Genomic DNA, 12,447 nt, shown 5'->3' on the forward strand with positions numbered 1-12,447 from the left:
CCGGGACCTTCCTGATGGCCCAATAAGAGCTGCTTGAGGACCTGAGCGTGTGACCCCCGACCTCCAATGAGAGCTCGTCCCATGGGCATGCTCAGAAGGCTGCAAAAAGGACTTAGCCTCTGGAGCTGCTCGCTGCTGGCTAGTGCAGATTGCCAAAGTTGACCCAGAGGTGGCAGCAGCAACCAACCTGACAGCACTAGCCTGAGCAAGATGCTGGGAATGAGGTCTTTGCTGAGCAGGCTCCTCTGCAGCTGGGACTGAATGGGAGACCGCAGAAGGCAAGGCTCGAGATTCCTCCTGTGCAGAGGCAGAAATCCGACGCCTAACAGAGAGTCTGCGAAGTTCTACAGATTTTGAGCGAAAACACACTCTTTGCTAAATTGGAGAAGTGCGAGTTTGCAGTAAAGAAAATTAGTTTTTTTGTGGGACGTTGTCACCAGTGAGGGGTTTGAGATGGACCCGGTGAAGGTTCAGGCAGTACTGGAGTGGCCTAGACCTGAATGTTTAAAGTCGGTTCAAAGATTTTTAGGGTTTGCTAATTATTATAGAAAATTCATAAAGAATTTTTCTGTTATCGCTAAACCTATAATGGGTCTCACTAAAAAGGGTTCTAATACTGTCCAATGGTCCACTGAGGCGGTAAAGGCTTTTAAGCGTCTCAAGGAGAGGTTTAGCTCTTCTCCTGTTTTGATCCAGCCAGATGAGACCAAGCCATTTATGGTAGAGGTTGTTGCCTCATCAGTAGGAGTGGGGGCAGTTCTGTCCCAGGAGGGCAGGAGGGAGAGGATGAGTTGCATCCCTGTGCTTTCTTTTCTAAAAAAATTTCAGAGACTGAGCTCAACTATGAGAATTGCTGGCTATTAACCTCGCATTTGAGCATTGGCAACATTTTTTGGAGGGGGCTAGACATCCGATACAGGTTTTTACTGATCACAAGAATCTGATATATCTGGATGCTGCTAAATGTTTGAATGCTCGTCAATCTAGGTGGGCACTGTTTTCTGCCCGGTTTCATTTCTCTGTAATATATATCCCTGGTACAAAGAATGTTAAAGCAAATGCTTTGTCTCGTAGTTTCTCTCCAGCAGTTAATACTGAGAAGGAGGAATGTATTTTGCAGAGAGGTGTTGTGGTGGCAGCATTGGGTTCTGAATTGGAGAATAGCATCCTAGCGGCCCACAGTGCTGCACCAAGAAACACTCCGTATGGTAAATTATTTGTGCCTTGAGGAGAGCTTTGTTTGCTGAATGTCATGAGTCTCGGTTGGCGGGTCATCCAGGGATTTCGGAAACTAGAAAGTCGATCGGTCGAAGTTTCTGGTGGCCTGGGTGGCAAAGAGAAATCATCAAGTGGGTGTGTCAGGGTACTGTGTGCGCTAGGTTGAAGGCCTCACATGCCCCGGCTGCAGGGTTCCTGTGCCCTTTGCAGGTTCCTAGTTCGCCATGGACGCATCTTGCTATGGACTTTATCACCGATCTGCCGGTCTCTGAGGGTTTTTCTGTCATCTGGTCCTGTTCAATAAATTACCCTGCGCCAAGACTCTAGCTAAGGCATTTGTGAAAGAGTTTGTCAGGCTCCATGATGTTCCCACAGACATTGTTTCTAATAGAGGACCACAGTTTGTGGCTCGCATTTGGTGTGCGTTTTGTGACAGACTAAAGGTTCATTTGTCATTTTCGTCAGGTTACCATCCAGAGTCCAATGGACAGACCGAAAGGAAGAGCCAGGACGTCGAGCAGTTTTGGAGATGTTTTGTAGCAAACAATCAGGAGATGTGGTCGGAATATCTACCACTAGCTGAGTTTGCTCTTATTAATCATACATCTTCCTCGGCTGGGTGTTCTCCTTTTTTTTGCTGTACAGGGAGGCATCTGTAATGTACAGGGGTTGGACAAAATAATGGAAACACCTGGAAACATCAACAAAAGTTAGTTTAATATGGTGTAGGTCTACCTTTACAGCCTTAATTCTCCAAGGTATGGATTCATGCAAGGTGTGAATTGTTTCCAAAGGAATTTTAGCCCATTCTTCAGTTAAAACACCCTCCAGTTCTTTGAGCGACGATGGCGGCGGAAATCGACGTCTAACTTGAATCTCTAAAATCGACCATAAATGCTCAATAATGTTGAGTTTGTCGTAGCTGCTTTTTGTTCTGACCAAGAGTCAGGTATGCCAGATCACCAGTGAGACCGGATTAGGAGTTTTCGTCCTTAATTCACAAGCGCTTGGAGACAAAGAGACTCAACACACACGAGCCGTGGTCACATCACTTTATCTGACGTAATGAAATACAAGGCAATCTGTTATACCATTTACAACAATATGTAATTCTATGGAGCTCATGTGGCCCCCACCATCACCTTCAGGGTTATACCATGTTTACAATATACCCAGAACACGTTGTGGCTGGCTATTGAGAACATATATGATAAGAAGCATTTTTCCATTGAAGAGGAGACAGGCAAAACTGCAGCGTCATAAGAATAAATGAAAGGCAAAAGGCAAATCAAGAATTAAAGGCAATTAAAGGGATATAAAGGCAAACCATTAACTCTTCTATATCAATTTCCCCCTTTTGTAAATGAAATAACCTTTGCCACAGGGTCAGCTGATGTCCACAAAGGAGCTACTGTCTCATAGGTCTAGTACCCATAAGAGGGCTTCCTACCTGCTTCGCCCATCCACCCTCAGTGTGGACATTCACTTTCCCCATCAGCAATGGCTATCTGGGGTCTATGAGACACTACAGAAGGTTCAGCCTCAGATTCCTTTTCACACATACATTATTCAGTAGCTTAAGTAATACATATATTGGCGCTTTTACGGCTACATAAAACACTAAGCAAAACAACAAAACTTGCATACAAGTCTGTACAATGCAAAAAAAAAAAATCCAAGAAAGGGCTTATGGGCACACCAGTTATTATTCATTTGTTTTCCCCTTATACCAGATGTACACTTACCCCTTCCTTTCCTTATTATTTTACCCGTAGATGCTTTACAGCCTTCAACACCATCTTGGTACACCGTCTCATTAACCTGTGTTTGATCATGAGTGTATATACAGAAGCAATTATTGTCCTCACCATAGGTATTTGCTCGAGTTTGTTGAAGACTGAACCACAGTTCACAGTTCAGTCTTGGGGGGGCCCATGAGGCAGATATATCACGGGGCACATATTTTTCCCAAAACCTAGATTGAGTCCAAGTCTCACTGTATATGCAGTGTGGGGTTAATACCTTGCATGGCTCCAGAGGTAAGGCAAAGTACGGCATAGTCCTCGCAGATACTGGGCTGTGTGTACAGATCCAACAGTCTTTCGGTTTCTGTCCTTCCATGTCCCTTATAAGAAGCGCATGATCCCGAATAAGTTTGTTGTCCCAGTCAGCATTTAAGAGATTATCCTGTGTCTCTGTAGAGTGCTGTAACACTGTCACTGCCAGCAAGGTGATGAGGAGTACAGTCATTCTACTGTTGACAGGACCTTCTTGCAGTGACTGGCGTGGATCCAGGTGGGCTTTCCCTCAAGTTTCACTGAGGTGGATGTGGTCAGCTGGACTTGGAAGGGGCCATCAAATCGTGGGTCCAGGCTCCTTCTCACGTGTCTACATATAACCACCTAATCACCTGGATTCAGCTGATGCACATCTGCACTTTCATTAGGATCTGGAATGGATGAGAACACATGTTTATGCACCATATTAAGTCTTTCCTGCAAGGTCTGGACGTAGGCGGTCATAGAACCGTGTTGCATTTGTAGCACCTGTGGGAAGTACAGACCAGTCTTTGGGGCACTACCAAACAGGACTTCAAAAGGAGACAAGCCTGTCTTTCTATTTGGAGTGTGTCTGACTGAAAAGAGTGCAAGAGGCAAGCACTCTACCCAGCTCTTTCCTGTGTCTGCCATGGCCTTTTGAATTTTCAGTTTAAGTGTCCCATTTAGTCTTTCCACTTTCCCACTACTTTGTGACCTATATGGTGTGTGAAAAGCTTGCTGTAAACCGAGGGCCTGCATGACTTCCCTCATTATTTCTCCCGTGAAGTGTGTACCCCTATCGCTTTCTATGGTTTCTGGGACACCATATCTGCAGATCAGTTCTTTCATCAGTTTGTCTGCAGTCGTTTTAGCAGTTGCACATTTTACCGGATAGGCTTCCAGCCAACCAGAGAAGAGATCTACACATACTAGGACATTTGCATACACTCCTACCTTTGGTAGCTGTATGTAGTCAATCTGCAGTCTCTGAAATGGGTAGAGAGGCCTAGGTGTCACTTTCTTAGGGACTTTTACTGTTTTACCTGGGTTGTGCTGTGCACAGATGAGGCATGATTGTACAAGTTTCGCGGCTGCGTAACTGAAACCAGGAACGATCCCGAAGGCATCTACCATGGCACACGTGACTTTTTGAGGCGTGAGTGGGGCCATGTGTTGCTTGCGCCATGATTGGGAACAGGGACTTCGGTAGGCACAATTTATTCTTATTCTCCCATACTCTGAGTTCAGCTCTGCTCCCAGTCTCCCCCAGTGTACCTTCTCTGTTTGGGCAGCCTGTTGCTGGAGAGATTTCAGGACATCTAGGCTCAGTGTGGCTGGAATACGCTGACTCCCCGCCACCATCCACTGCTCCCTAGGCCGCCTTGCTGCTACTTTAGCAGCCTCATCCGCCCTTCTGTTGCCCTCTACCTCCACGGAGTCACCTTTTGTGTGTGCTTTTACCTTGACAATGCCAACCTGGACTGGTAACATCAATGCCTCCATCAATTGTTTCACCAGCTCTGCATTTTTAATGGGCTTACCGACTGATGTAAGGAACGCTCTGCTTCTCCAGATAGGGCCATAATCATGGGCTATTCCCCATGCATAGTTCGAATCAGTGTAAATATTAGCGACTGTACCTGCAGCGGCTCTACACGCCTCAGTGAGTGCCTTCAACTCTACCTCCTGCGCCGACATGTTAGGAGAGAGTGGTTCCGCTTGGATTACCTCATGTGAGGATACTACTGCATATCCAGTGTAGAATCGTCCATCCTGGTGGTATCTGGAGCCATCTACAAAAAACTCAAAATCTGCATTAGGAACAGGTTTGTCATGAACGTGTGCAAACCCAACTGTCTCCTGACTCATCAGTTCTATGCAGTCATGTTCATGTATAAGGGGGTGAAGCACCGAAGGAGCCGAGGGGGAGTTGCCTTCCTAGCTCCATGCCCGGAACCATCGAGCAGGGCATTAGGTTCTACGGGGGATGCTGTAGTGGACTGCGCGAGCACCAGGAACAGGAAGAGGGCAGGACGGAGAGCGGGAGAATTGGGCGCGCTTTCAGCAGGGACGGGAGCAGAGAGGACTAGAGACCAGCTCAGCGACTGTACACTGAGGGACGGCAGACACAGGTGGTGAGCACTGAGTACGAGAAGCCTGTCACTGCACCGCCAGGAGGGCTGGTCGCTCCCCTCCTGTTAGAGACTTTGTCACACCGACAGACTGCGTGCCTTAAGACGCTCCCCTGCAGTGAGACCCTGCTTTATCCTGAGACGCTTCCCTGTGACCAAGGAACATACTGTAACGTGACACCGACCTGCCAAGAGAGACTGTCCCAGGCAGAGCCCCTGATCCTGGTGAGGGAACGCCGCTGCCGCAGCAGAGGGAAGAACCTTGCATGCAGGAGGATACCTCCATCCGCATACCCCTTGAGCTCTCACGTTAACCCCCCACACGCCAGTTGGACTATACCTAGGACCCCAGAGACAGACGACATCAAGCACTCCTGGTGCCTGGGTGCCTACGTCGGAGAAGAGTGCTCTCTGCAAGCAAGATCTCCAGGAACTGATAAGTTTCATCCCCATAAGAGAATAACTGTCTGTTATTTTGCACTTCTGTTATTTTTTCAGTCTCTGATATCACCTGTTACAGCATATATTATATGTTCACCAGATATTCTCCCTGTAAATAAACCTCCCCTTTTACTGTTGGTCTGTCTGCTCCGTGGTGACATATATTCCTCCTGCACGTTATTACATTTGGCGTAGTCGGCAGGATGTCACACGAAGACACGGACAGAGCGGACCAAGCAGTCAGGGAAGGCCCCAAGACTAGCATCTCATTGGGGGCCATGTTGAATAACCTGCTGAGGTTTACGGGGAATAATGTGATGTTATGGAACTGGACAGAGAGAATTCAGGGGTTACTGCGGATGCTCCCCTTGGCACCAGCCCTAGAGGCAGAAATAGCCTTGATGGCCCTAGAGGGGGAGGCACAGGACTCTGTCATGCATAGACCCCCCTAGAAAGAAATACTCTGCAGAAAGTGTTACGTATCTTAGAGAAGACACATGGGGACCCCACTGACGTAGGGGAACTACAGATGCGACTGTTCCATCGGGTGCAAAGAGAGAGGGAGACCGTGACCCAGTTTATGAACGCCCAACAAGAGCTTCACACTGCTATCAAAAGAAAGGATGGGGTAGGTGTAGGGGCAGTAGACGTGGTGCTCAGAGACCAGATGGTGACAGGGTTACGTGACAGAATGGTGAAGCAGGCTATGCGAGAGTGCCTGTGGGTGAAGCCAGGCATGACCTTTTCTGAAGTAGGTAGCGAGGCACACACGCGTGAGCAAGAGCAGGACGTGACAGGCTCGGTGGGAAAGGTGGGGAGCGGGGAGGCAGCTAGCACTGAAGACAAAGTCCCCCGATGGGTGGAAGACCTAAGGATGGAGATCAGTCAGTTCCCAAGAGGAAATGGCGACTTCCAGGAGGGCCCAGGCAGAGGGGCCCAAATCACAGATGCGGGGAAGAGGAACTGTTCCCCGAAGGCAAGCTACAGCTACCTCGAGATGATGCCCTCTCACATGTTATACTTGTGGAGAGCCCGGTCATATTGCCCGGTGGTGTCCCCAGCGGAGCCGACCATCCCCGCGGCTCCTGTTAAACTAGGGGGCTCCGAGCGCGAGGGACACCGCCCGGAGCGAGAAGAACAGAGGAGGAGTGAAAACGGTCCCACTAACCTTGTTTCCATGTGCCCCTTGGTCTGGGCCGAAATCAACGGGAGAGCTGTGCAATGCCTGGTAGATACCGGGTCACAAGTGACAACCATGCCCGAAAAATTTTTTCGTAGACACTTCACAGAGGCGCTGCAACCTAGTCATTAGACTTACGGCGGCCAATCACCTACTCATCCCGGTCGCAGGGGTGGTGTGGCTGAACATAGAAATCTGTGGAAAAGATGTGGGAAGAAAAGGAGTAGTATTGGTAGATGGAGAAGCCGCTCGGGACCATACTGTGACCCTGGGCTTGAACATGCTTAAAGACCTCGGAAGCTTACTACTCAACGAGACCCAGATCAATTCTTACGACAGTGGAGTGATCAGACCCCACAGAAGAAGGTCTTTCAACAACTGATCCAGGCAGCACGGGTCCAGGAAATCTGCAGCGGTGGAAAGGAACTAGGCAAAGTCTTCATCCCTGCGTCTATGAATCGAGTGCTACCCCCTGGACAGACCGTGCTTCCCCTGCCAGTGCGAGCAGAAGTCCCACTAAAAGGAGCGGGGGTGCAGGTGGAGCCTAGCCCAGCTGACCAATTGCCGTCAGGGGTACTAGTCGCACGGACCTTCGCCACTGTGCGAAACGGCACCATCCTCGTGCGCTGTGTGAACTCGGGGGAGCCTGATGTGACCCTGGCTCCCAGAGCAGAACTGGCCCACATTCTAGGCGTACCAGACGAGCTGGTGCCCTCCAAAACAGTGCAGTTGACCGCCAAAGCGGAAGACCCATGGTTGGTGACGGTGAAAGTGGAGGTTGCCCCAGATCCCTGGTGTGACAACAGCGGCCGTGGCCGCCGCCGTCCCACGGGCACCGGCTCCCCCCGTGGCTCTCACTTACCCAGCGGCGCGCGCGCTCCCTCCTCCCTCCTGCTCACGCGCGTCTTCTCTTCCTGGCCTCCGGGCAGCTCCCCGCCTGCACATGCACACTAGGACACGGGCGTGCGCCCGTCATGATGTTTAACCCCTTTCTGCCATGAGACGTACTATCCTGTCCATGTGCCCTGGGACTTAATTCCTGGGACGGGATAGTACGTCATAGCGATCAGCGACGCCCACGTGGTGAGCGTCGCTGATCGCGGCCGGGTGTCAGCTGATTATCACAGCTAACACCCGGCACAATGTGTCAGGGGCGGTCACGGACCGCCCCCGACACGTTAACCCCTTGTACACCGAGATCAAACACAATCGCGGTGTATCGGGGGTTAAATGGAAGCATCGGCAGGGAGGGGGCTCCCTCCGTGCTTCCCTGAGCCCCCCACGGCAGTGCAATGTGCAGCGCTGCTGCGGGGGGCTCCTTCCCTGCAGGCCCCCGAATCCAAGATGGCGACAGGGGCCTTCGGGGACCTGCAGGGAGCCGGCTTCCTCAGTGCCTGCAAAGCGCAGGCATGGGGAAGTCTGCAGCAGTGCCTGTGACAGATCGCTGATCAGCGATGTAAATCAACAGCCGCGGAGACACCTCTGTGGATGGATACCATGTTTTGGCATAGGTGGTTTCCTTCATTGGAGACTGCCCTTCCCGTGGTTGTTCCTTCCCGGTGAAAGACCTGGTTAGTCATTGCTTGCGTTGAGAAACATGTGATGGTGTCTCCGCGGCTGTTGATTTACATGTTTTTGCATATTTCCCATAAGGGATGGGGGCATTGCTCTAGAATCACTGCGTTGAGAAACATGTGATGGTGTCTCCGCAGTGTTGGATGTTGATCTCCATGAGGTCACTCATCCTCATTTTCGTAGTCTTTTACTAGGCATTGCTCCTACTAGCCAGTTTCCTACTCCACACTGATGAGGGGCAATACCCCGAAACAGCTGTCTGTGGATGGATACCATGTTTTGGCATAGGTGGTTTCCTTCATTGGAGACTGCCCTTCCCGTGGTTGTTCCTTCCCGGTGAAAGACCTGGCTAGTCATTGCTTGCGTTGAGAAACATGTGATGGTGTCTCCGCGGCTGTTGATTTACAGATCAGCGATCTGTCACAGGACAGTGATGTCCCACCTGGGACAATGTAATAAAGTTAAAAAAAAAAAAAAAAAGTGTTAAAATAATTTAAAAAAAAATCGCCAAATAAATTAGAAAAAAAAAAAATATTCCCCCAATAAATTCATTTTTTGGAAATAAAAAAAACAAAAACAATAAGAGTGCAAATATTTGGTATTGCCGCGTCCGTAACGACCTGCCCTATAAAAGTGTCCCATTAGTTAACCCCTTTAGCCAACCCCTTAAAAAATAAAAATAAAAAACGAAGCAAAAAATAATGATTTATTATCATACCACCGAACAAAAAGTACAAAAAGACGCATATAAATATCCATGGTACCGCTGAAAACGTCATCTTGTCCCGCAAAAAACGAGCTGCCACACAGCATCATCAGCGAAAAAATAAAAAAGTTATAGCTCGCAGAATAAAGCGATGCAAAAATAATTATTTTTTATATAAAATAGTTTTCACTGCATAAAACCGACAAAACATAAGAAAACCTAAATGAGGTATCGCTGTAACCGTACTGACCTGAAGAATAAAGCCGCTTTATCAATTTTATCGCACGCGGAACGGTGTAAACGCACCCCCCCAAAAGAAATTCATGAACCGCTGGTTTTTGTTCATTCTGCGTCCCAAAAATCGGAATAAAAAGCGATCAAAAAATGTCACGTGCCCGAAAATGGTACCAATAAAAACGTCAACTCATGCCGCAAAAAATAAGACCTCACTAGAGTTGAGCGACTTTTGCTTTTTTAGGGTCGCGTTTCGTTTCGTGAAACCCGACTTTTCCAAAAGTCGGGTCGAGCAAGATCGTCCGATTATAGGGAAAAGTCGGGGTCGTCCCGAAACACGAAACCCAATGTAAGTCAATGGGGAATAAAAGTCGGCAGTGAGAGGAGGACAGGAAACACACCTACAGTGCCCATTTGAATGCCAAAAGCATCAATTCTTCTTACTTAAGCTTGTCAACCTTAATTAACTTCATAATACAAGTTACGCACTGAAAAATGGGGGTTATTTGGCTAAATTTGTGGGGGGGAGGGCTGGCTGCAGGTTTTCATGTGCCCTGGGCGAAAGAGCGCCCCTTTAACACATACCACAACTCATCATGCTCCGATACGGCAGAGAAATAGCGGTATAGTACAATGAAAAATACCTCACTTTTTACATCTCATGACGAGGCCCATCTATTTCTCCATACAAAATCATTGGTCCCATATAATGTTTGAAACAGTATATGATGAGCTCCACATAATGCTACAGTATATGTTGGTCCCCATGGATGAAGCTCCACTGTCTTATGGGCCCAAATAATGCTCCAAACATAATGGGCCCCATTTCTAATGCTCTAGTGTATAATGGGCCCTGTAAATGCTGCTCCAGTGTCTGATGTCCACCTTTGGAATGTTCCAGTGTATGGTGGGCCCCATCTATCATTCTCCAGAGTATAGTGCTCCCCAAAAATTGCTGTCCCAACATAGAAAACAATCAAATAAGTCTCCTCGCTAGGGAATCCCTGTACTTGTCTGGACAGGTGCTGTAGCTTGCTTAACAGCTCGCCAGCCGTTCTCACGCCCAGTATGGATTGCACGTGATTGCACAAAGGTTAGAAAGGGTACCGTATCCCTGGATAACATGTATGGATAGCGTACACATTCAAAATATGTCTATACAGCATGAGGCAGGCTCAGACGGTGTTAGGCCCAGTATGGATTGCACGTCATTGCACAAAGGTTAGAAGGGGTACCGTATCCCCGGATAACATGTATGGATAGCGTACACATTCAAAATATATGTCTATACAGCATGAGGCAGGCTCAGACGGTGTTAGGCCCAGTATGGATTGCACGTGATTGCACAAAGGTTAGAAAGGGTACCGTATCCCCGGATAACATGTATGGATAGCGTACACATTCAAAATATATGTCTATACAGCATGAGGCAGGCTCAGACGGTGTTAGGCCCAGTATGGATTGCACGTCATTGCACAAAGGTCAGAAAGGGTACCGTATCCCTGGATAACATGTATGGATAGCATACACATTCAAAATATATGTCTATACAGCATGAGGCAGGCTCAGACGGTGTTAGGCCCAGTATGGATTGCACGTCATTGCACAAAGGTTAGAAGGGGTACCGTATCCCCGGATAACATGTATGGATAGCGTACACATTCAAAATATATGTCTATACAGCATGAGGCAGGCTCAGACGGTGTTAGGCCCAGTATGGATTGCACGTCATTGCACAAAGGTTAGAAAGGGTACCGTATCCCTGGATAACATGTATGGATAGCGTACACATTCAAAATATATGTCTATACAGCATGAGGCAGGCTCAGACGGTGTTAGGCCCAGTATGGATTGCACGTCATTGCACAAAGGTTAGAAGGGGTACCGTATCCCCGGATAACATGTATGGATAGCGTACACATTCAAAATATATGTCTATACAGCATGAGGCAGGCTCAGACGGTGTTAGGCCCAGTATGGATTGCACGTGATTGCACAAAGGTTAGAAAGGGTACTGTATCCCTGGATAACATGTATGGATAGCGTACACATTCAACATATATGTCTATACAGCATGAGGCAGGCTCAGACGGTGTTAGGCCCAGTATGGATTGCACGTCATTGCACAAAGGTTAGAAGGGGTACCGTATCCCCGGATAACATGTATGGATAGCGTACACATTCAAAATATATGTCTATACAGCATGAGGCAGGCTCAGACGGTGTTAGGCCCAGTATGGATTGCACGTCATTGCACAAAGGTTAGAAAGGGTACCGTATCCCCGGATAACATGTATGGATAGCGTACACATTCAAAATATATGTCTATACAGCATGAGGCAGGCTCAGACGGTGTTAGGCCCAGTATGGATTGCACGTCATTGCACAAAGGTTAGAAGGGGTACCGTATCCCCGGACAACATGTATGGATAGCGTACACATTCAAAATATATGTCTATACATCAGGAGGCAGGCTCAGACGGTGTCAGGCACAGTATGGATTTGACGGCCCAGATTACACAGCGGAGGAGCAGGGAGAGGTAAAGATTGCAAATGCTGGGGCCCTGGCCAAGCAAGGGGGGCACACTCGTGGGCGTCGGTACTGGCACTGGGCCCCTCATAGTACAGCGGTGTATCTGACGGCGGGTGTGCACCACCACCGTCAGAGACACTTGATTGCACTATGAGGGACCCTGTGCCAGTGCCCGCGCCCAAGAGTCGGCCTACCCACCTGTCCAGGGCAACGGCACTCGCACGGTGTCGTGCGCTAGGTGGTGACCCCGGCCATGGGGGGGGAGGCAGCACAGTTAGGGAGTTTTAGAAAGTGGCATATGTTGATGTTGGACATTCAACTGATGCAAAAGGCGAAATAGGTGAAGTACCAGGAAGAGGTGGACCAAAGCAAGCCATTTTTCTGTCACC

The sequence above is a fragment of the Dendrobates tinctorius genome, unplaced genomic scaffold (assembly GCF_039654945.1).
Source record: "Dendrobates tinctorius isolate UK_male_01 unplaced genomic scaffold, ASM3965494v1 ptg000189l, whole genome shotgun sequence".
In the NCBI taxonomy this organism is placed as follows: Eukaryota; Metazoa; Chordata; class Amphibia; order Anura; family Dendrobatidae; genus Dendrobates; species Dendrobates tinctorius.